Genomic DNA, 8866 nt, shown 5'->3' with positions numbered 1-8866 from the left:
AGAGGCCCCAACAGTGAGAGGCCCGCGTACCACAAAAAAAAAAAAAAAAAAAAAAAAAAGATATATCTCTTCAGGCAAAGAAAACAAAAGCAAAAATAAACAAATGGGACTACATCAAACTATAAAGATTTTGCACAGCAAAAAAAAAAAAAAAAAACTATCAACAAAACAAAAAGACTGCCCACTGAATGGGAGAAGATATTTTCAAATAATATATCTGAAAAGGGGTTAATATCCAAAAATATATAAAGAACTCATACAACTCAACATCAAAAAAACAAGCAACCTAGTTAAAAATGGGCAGGGGCCCTGAATAGACATTTTCCAAAGAAGACATACAGACAGCTAACAGACACATGAAAGGTGCTCAACATCACTGATCATCAGGAAAATGCAAACCAAAACCACAATGAAGTATCACCTCAAACCTGTCAGAATGTCTATCATCAAATAGACACGAAATAACAAGTGTTGGTGAGGATGTGGAGAAAGGAGAACACTAGTACACTGTTGGTGGGAATGTAAATTGGTGCAGCCACTATGGAAACAGTATGGAGTTTCCTCAAAATATTAAAAGTAGAACTACCATACCATCCAGCAATTCCATTCCTGGGTATTTATCCAAGGAAAACAAAAACACTAATTCAAAAAGATATATGCACCCCTACATTCATTGCAGCCTTATTTACAATAGCCAATACATGGAAGCAACCTAACTGTCCATCAATAAGCAAAAGCATAAAGAAAATGTGATATATACAGAGAGACAGAGAGATAGATATAGATAGATAGGTAGAGATAGATAGATAGATAAATAGATACATAGATACACAGATAATGGAATATTGCTCAGCAATAAAAAAAGAATGAGGTCTTGCCATTTGCAATAACATAGATGAATCTAGAGGATATTATGCTAAGTGAAATAAGCCAAACAGTGAAAGACAAATACTGCATGATCTCATTTATATGTGGAATCTAAACAAACAAAAAAACAAAACTAATGAAAACAGACTCATAGACACAGAAAACAAATGTATAGTTGTCAGAAGGGGTGGGGTGAGGGGTAAAATAGGTGCAGAAGATTAAGAGGTACAAACCTCCAGTTATATAATAAATATATCACAGTGATGGAGCATACAGCATAAGGAATATGGTCAATAATAATGCAATAACTTTGTATAGGTACCAATGGTTACTAGACTTATGGTCACAATCATTTCATAATGTATGCAAATGTCAAATCATTATGTAGTACACCTGAAACTAACATAATATTGTATGTTAACCATATTTCAATTTTAAAAAAGAAAAACCCTGGAACCAGCAACTATAATCATGAGTTCTGAAATGAAAACCCCTTGCTGGTAGAGTATCAAAAGAAACCAAAAATTCTGCACCACTTGACTTCTGTTCTTCTGCTCATTCTTCTAATTTAATAGATATTTATTGAACGCTTCCAACACCCCACCTAATGCTTGCTCCACATTTGCTGTTTAATAAACTGTTGAATTAACTAATTGGTTAGCTTCTAAGTTATTCAATTAAAAAAGAGAGAGGGAGAGAGACCTAAAATTTAAAAAAAAAAAAAAAGTAATTATAGAATGCTTCCTAGGGACCAGCCACCATGTTAGGCACCAGAGATACAGCAGTGAATAAAACAAACATGACTCCTGCTCTTTAGAGCTTACAGGCTTTGAGACTTCCCTAGTCTAAAGACACCCAAATATAAGTATAATTTTCTACAAATCTGTAGAATTGTGTTTCCCAGAGAAAATTCCATGAAACTCTTTCTGTCCAGAGTTCTCCAGCTTTCCCTTATTGGGACTAATTCCATTCTTTGCTCAGAATTTCCATTCTCTGCTCAGAAATCCAGTCAAGAATTATACCTCTAAGAAGATCTAAATAGACATTTCTCCAAAGAAGATATACAGATGGCCAAGAAGCACATGAAAAGCTGCTCAACATCACTAATTATTAGAGAAATGCAAATCAAATCTACAATGAGGTATCACCTGTGTGGAGAAAAGGGAACCCTCTTGCACTGTTGGTGGGAATGTAAATTGATACAGCCACTATGGAGAACAGTATGGAGGTTCCTTAAAAAACTAAAAATAGAATTACCATATGACTCAGCAATCCCACTACTGGGCATAAACTCAGAGAAAACCATAATTCAAAAACACACATGCACCCCTATGTTCATTGCAGTGCTATTTACAATAGCCAGGTCATGGAAGCAATCTAAATACCCATCGACAGATGAATGGATAAAGAAGATGTGGTATATATATACAATGGAATATTACTCAGCCATAAAAAGGAACGAAATTGGGTCATTTGTAGGGACGTGGATGGTTCTAGAGATTGTCATACAGAGTGAAGTAAGTCAGAAAGAGAAAAACAAATATCGTATATTAACACATATATGTGGAACAAAAAAAAAAAGGTTACAGATGAACCGGCTTGCAGGGCACCAGAAGCTTCTGTATACAAAATAAATAAAATAAAATTCTAAATAAATAAATAAATAAAATAATTATGCCTCTAACTGTTAGGGCTGAGAAAGGTGAAGAGCTTCCAAGATTAAACAGATTCTAAGAGTTCCCAGAGGCTATTAATCCCAGCTCTTCCACCAAGGACAAGATTCAAGCCAAAGCAAGTTCTGAAATCTCCTCTGCACACTTAATACAGTACCAATGTGAAGACGAGGAAGCAATAGGGACCACAGAAAGACCCTGTCTTTGTTGGTAGGAAATCTTCATTGTGAGTGACAGGAAACCCAAATGAAACTGACTCAAAAAACAAACGGAATTACAGGTTCAAGTCACTGAAAAGTCCAGAGGTCAAATGGGCTTTAAGTGCAACTTCATTAAGGCTTTGATTTCATTTCTCTGTGATTTTTAGGTGCTCCTCTGGGTACCCACTTGATCTTCAAGGTGGCTTTTCTCATGGACATAAGAGCACTGCTAAGCAAGAGTGGAGCTCTTTCTCAAACATTTTCAGGTTTTACAGTTTCCCATAACAATAGAACAAAACCCCTAAACTTTATTTTGATTGGACCATCCCTGAACAACCTCTGCAGCCAAAGGAATATCATCTACACATTGGCTTCTGCCCAGATAAGGAATTCCCACCTTGACCAATCTCTGTGGCAAGGGAAATCAGATAACCCTGAGCAAGTTTTCCTATTCACAGCCCAATGAAGGAGATGTGGATCATGGTGGCCAACAAAATGAAATGAGGTAGAATGGATGCCAGAGAGACAACTAAAATAATCATTTTGTATGGTTTTCCTTTAATTAATCTTCTAGCTATAGTAACATATTTCCTCCCAACAGAAGCAATGTCCAGCAAGCAAAGCCTAGACTAGCTGATCCACAACCCATAAAAGAAGTACAACTGTGTTTCCAGATTCTTTCCCCAGCTAAATCAACAATAATGTAGAAACTCATGTGCTCCTTTCATAAAGTTTTATTAGCTACAGTGAAGGAACCTGGGTAACATCCCAGCTAATCTGTCAGCAGCAGCTGGGGAAAGCTTCAAAAAATTACTTTTTCGATTGTCTGTCCAAGTATTGTCTGCTCAGTCTGCAGATATTCAACTGTAAACACTATGGGACTTCACTCAAACAAGGCAACTCCTACAGCACACTGCCCCATGTGACCACCCTCCTGTAATGTTAATTAAGAATTAAAAAAAAAAAAAGAAATCCATATTTACACTGGGCTTTGTTAGAAAATGTCCTTAAGCCCAACAGAACAGTCTGATTTCTCTGCTAATTGCTCCAATTCCCAAATGCTAGGAGGGGCTTTTTGGAAGAACCTATTCTGGGCAAAATGTAGGTTTCTAAACTCTTTGTAAATGAACTTGTTTATCTGTTCTTTTCAATTTGAGTTCCCCATGGGAATCCATGGCTTTAACCATTAGCACATTGGTCTCAATAGGCAACATACTTTTGTTTCTCCATTTTATCTTTTTGCTTCCAAGTATAACATGGTGAGTAAGAGCATATGCTTTGTGGTCTGAGTCTTGCGTGTGAGAGTCATCTCCACCAGCTGTGTAAACTAAGTTATACCAACTATCTGTTAAAGGGTAATTTTTAAAAAATAAAAAGTATAATCATGACTCTCATACAAATGAATACAAAATGAATGTGTGTCAAAGATTTTATTTAATGCATCAATTGAGGAAACCAGTAAGATGTTACAACCAGCTCAAAGGATAATTCAAAGCAATAAGAAATGCTGAACTGAATTTAGAGGCAAAGAGGTCTATCCTCAACACAATAACAAGTTTTATTTTGGACACAGTTTATTTGTATTTCTAAGGAGAAGAATCATAATTATTATCAGTTTTCTGAAGCTTACAAAGTTGTAAATTCACTCAAAGACAGTGAAAGACACAGATTACTCTGAAGAGTGTACTAACAGGACATTCAGTAATCTTGTTTGGGGGCATGGGCAGAGGTGGGGGTTTGACCTTTTAAAGTCTTTCACACTTTTTTTTCTGAATATGTCTGTCAAGTTAAAAATCCATCAAGAGAATGAAAAGATAAGCCATAGACTGGGAAAAAATATTTGCAAGAGACGTATCTAACAAAGTACTGGTATGCAAAATATACAAAGAACTCTTGATACTCAACAACAAAAAATAAACAACCTGATTAAAAACACCTCAGCAGATACCTCACTAGAGAAGATATATATGTCCTTTTATTATGTTGAGGTAGGTTCCCTCTATGCCCACTTTCTGGAGAGTGGGAGGGAGGCTTAAGAGGGAGAGGATATGGGGATATATGTATACACTACACATAGCTGATTCACTTTGTTGTACAGCAAAGACTAATACAACATTGTAAAGCATTTATATGTCAATAAAGATGTGAAAAAAATAAAATAAAATGAAAAAAGATACATAGATGGCAATTACACATATGAAGAGATGTTCTATATCATATGTCATCAGGGAAATGCAAATTAAAGCAACAACAAGATACCACTACACACCTATTAAAATGCCCCAAATCCAAAGCACTGACAACACCAAATGCTGGCAAAGATGTGGAACAGCAGGAACTCTCATTCATTGCAGGTGGGAATGAAAATGGTATAGCCACTTTGGAAAAGAGTTTGGCACTTTTTGTTTTTTGGATTTTTTTTTCTTATAAAACTAAACATACTCTCACCATATAATCCAGCAATCAAGCTCCTTGGTATCTACCAAAAAAAGTTGAAAGCTTATGTTCACACAAAAACCTATACACAGTTGTTTAAAACAGCTTTATTCATAATTGCCAAAACTTGGAAGCAACCAAGATGTCCTTCAGTAGGTGAATTGCTGAATAAATTGTGGTACATCAGACAATGGAATATTACCCAGCACTAAAAAGAAATAAGTTATCAAGCCATGAAAAGTCATGGAGGAAATTTAAATGTACACTACTAAGTGAAAGAAGCTAATCTGAATAGGCCAATCGTATACTGTATGATTTCAACTATATGACATTCTGGAAAAAACAACACTATGGAGACAATAAAAAGACCAGTGGTTGACAGGGGTTAGGAAGAACAGAGTGATGATTAAGCAGAGCATAGGATTATTAGGACAGTAAAACTACTCTCTATGATGCTATAATGAAGGATACATGGCGTTATGCATTTGTCCAAACCCATAAAATGAAAATCACCAAGAGTATCAATGTAGGTTCATCAACTGTAACAAGTTACCCTCTGGTGGGTGATGTCAATAATGGGGAAGGCTAGGCGTGTGGGGGGGGAGGGGGCATATGGGATATCTCTGTCTCTTCTGCCCAAGTTTGTGGTGAACCTAATACTCTCCCCAGAAATAAAGTCTATTAAAAATAAAAAAAAAAAATCCAGACTTAAGTCAGGAAAGACTTCACTCAGAAGACTATTGCCATAAGGGGAGAAGGGACTATTGCATAAGGAAAGGGTAACTATTTTAATTTGGAGAGTGCTCTGAACACAATATCTGCAGCATCTCAAAGGTTGGCAGAAACAGGGCTTCTCTTTTATAGGGGAGGAGTAAATAATGCCAGAAAGAACCGACTGTGGGAAAGTGGAATGAGTGGGTACCCTGATTGGACAGTTGGAGGTTGCTCCATGTTCTAATGCTCAAGGATAGGCCAAAGTTCAGGAGCCTGGAGGAAGGAAAGAACCCTGACTAAAGTTTGGTCAAGTCAAGTTAATGGATATTTTTTCGGTTTGGTCAGTGAGGACAAATTTTTCAACGAATTTATTTACAAGATAAAGGATGAGAATTAGAAGGGTCTGTGTCTAGGTAAACAAGGAGTTCATCTTTGAGTCTCATCTAAGCCATATGGGGAAGGGTAAGCCATTTCGAATAACACAAAAGAATAAAGGGATTTCTTAGCCTCACTATTTTCTAGGAGCACAGGGCTCAGGTTAAGTTCAACATTGTTAATCTGTCCTTTTATTCAAGACAAATGAATATCATTCATCACTGAACAGCACAGAGGGGATAAGGAGTTAATCAGGATCTAAGCAACAGCTTCCTGAGGACTCTTGCTCACATTGTTCCTGCAAATACAGTTCAACCATCTATTGAGGAGTGGTGACAAAGATCAGTTGTTATAGGGTTCTATAGAGTAAGATCTTAAGAGAGATGCCTAGAAAGAAAAATAAATACTAGTATAAAATTCTGTATTGTAGAAAGGAGTTGAACCCTGAGGGTGTCTAGCCCAGTGGATTCTAAGATGTTGATGGATAGAAATATTTCAATTTTCCAGAGCTGCTCACTGAGTTTCTTGAAGCTACAATTTCAATGCTCTTGATGATGGTGACACAGTCTGGGTTATTTCACATATAAGGGCGTTCATTTGTCCAGAGTTCCTTAGTGGCCCAGACCATGGCTTGTCCATGGAGAAATCAAAACCATGCATGGTTCACTGCAGTGAGAAGTCCTTCAAGATATATATCAAGTCATCAGACTTTAGTTCACAGATATTCTTCAGATCCTGGGAAAGTCCAGCTGCATGGCTGATGAGAATCTGAGTGGTCAGGTTTTAGGTCTTGATGATACCAGGTCAGAAGTGGGAGAGAAAAAATTGGAAGTGTTACCAAACTCAAGTTTGGCTGTTGGCCACTCAAAAGCCAATAATCGAGAGGCAAGTGTTAGTAGAAAGGAAAGATGCTGTATTCAGAAACCCGACGATCTGGGGAGAAGGTGGACTTGTATCCAGAGACCAACTCTGACGATTCTGCTAAGATATGACAATTTTTGAAGGGAAACAATCTCAGTTAATCATGAAAGTAAAAGGTCAGATTTTTCAACATTTTTCCATTGCATGCAGATTGCTGACTTCTCTTGATCTTCCTTTGGATGCTATCTTGCCCACGTGGAGAGTGTCATTCTTTAACTATTTAATTCTTTACTTTTACTCCTTTTAATGCAGGAAAGGAATCAATAGGTTAGGCAAGGCATTGTGTACATTCAGTAAAGTGAAAATCAGGAGTTAGGTTAAATGTTGCCTAGTGATCTCATTTTTATGATTAAGGTTTAAGGGGAGCAGAAATAGACAAAACAGGAAAGGAGCAAAAGAGCTTTTTACAAATCCCCACTTGTTGACATCATTCCATTTCTATGGGATTAGGGGTGAAGGTCCATCTTCTGTAACTTCTTCATGCTGACGTAGGGTGCCATATTCTTAGAGTAGAAGATGTCAACATGGGTCTGTAGCATCTCTGCTGACAATTTTAGTTGCTCGCTAACATGTGGGCAGAGCAAGCTACAACTATTTTGATGCCCACAAAAATATAGATTATTATAGATTATTATTATCCCATTCTTGCATCAAACACTGAGTCTGTGACTCTACTGTCCTAATCATTAACTGTTCAAGTCCGCTTCTTTGTGACTCTGGGAAGCCTGGGAGACTTCAGCTTTTCTACAAACAAGAGACAGGGGACATAGAGGGGCCTTTGTACTTGGAGGAGTCCCACAGGGTTCTGCTCTGTTCCAGAAATATTCATTTGAAATGTTGAAGCCAGATGTTGATGTAAACTAGAAGAACTGAAAATTAAGTAAGTGTTGAAAATTTATGCAAGGTGGTGAGACACAGTCCAATTTACAGGCAGGTAACTGTGAGAGAAGAAGTTAATTAAATCTCTGCCAGTCAAGTCAGAGGCATCCATCAGTAACCTGCAATTTACAAATAAGTTCAAAGTAGCTCAAAGACAAGGAACAGTTAGAATCTGATAACCCACAAGGGTGTGCTATAGTTTTCTACTGAAACACAAAATCTCTCTCTGCATGTCAAAGAGGGTTGATAACAGTATAGACTTCATAGTGTGGCCTTTGGAGAACTAAGCAGCCCAAAACAGAAAGCATAGCAGACTCATGCTAGGTACAATAATGCTGAATAGATGTGAACTATTACGGTTGTTATTATTATTTTTGCTACAGTAGCCAAAATATCTTTCTTACACCTGGCTTGGGTTTTCTTTTTTTTTTTTTTACTTTTTTTTTAATATAAAGATCATCTTTGCCCATTTCCCACTATTCAAGATAAACTCTATTAGTAATTTAGTTTATTTCTTTTATCACTGCACTTACATGGATAAAAATATACAAACCCAAATGTCTAATAATTAGAGAATAAAAACCAAATGGTTTATCCACCACCAATGGTGCCATAAATGGTAGCTAAGAGAGCCTAAAATTGGTTCTAATGATGTAAAAATACATTAGATTTAAAAAAAACATAAAATTGCATAGCCAAATAAATAGGATGGATAGGTGATAGATAGATGATAGATAGATAGATGATAGATAGATAGATAGATAGATAGATAGATAGTAGATAGATAAGATAGATATGTAT

This window comes from Physeter macrocephalus, chromosome 1 (genome assembly GCF_002837175.3).
Source record: "Physeter macrocephalus isolate SW-GA chromosome 1, ASM283717v5, whole genome shotgun sequence".
NCBI lineage: Eukaryota > Metazoa > Chordata > Mammalia > Artiodactyla > Physeteridae > Physeter > Physeter macrocephalus.
Note: the sequence above shows the minus strand (reverse complement) of the source record.